Consider the following 215-nt stretch of genomic DNA (forward strand, 5'->3'; position numbering starts at 1 on the left):
TCCCCCTCGGCCGCGCCGCTGCCGGGCCGGTAGTGTCAGGGGCCGGCAGTGCCAGGCTCCAGCCTCACGGGGGCGCCGCCTGCCCGCGGACGCCGCGACCGCGCCGGGACAAAAGGGCCCCGCTGCTCGGCACCGCCCCGGGCTGGGGTCCGGCGGGAGAGCGTGAGGGGAAGGGGCCTGGGGGGGAGGGCGGGGAGCAGCTCTCGGCGGAGAGA

This window comes from Mesitornis unicolor, unplaced genomic scaffold, assembly GCF_000695765.1.
Source record: "Mesitornis unicolor isolate BGI_N332 unplaced genomic scaffold, ASM69576v1 scaffold24780, whole genome shotgun sequence".
Classification (NCBI taxonomy): Eukaryota; Metazoa; Chordata; class Aves; order Mesitornithiformes; family Mesitornithidae; genus Mesitornis; species Mesitornis unicolor.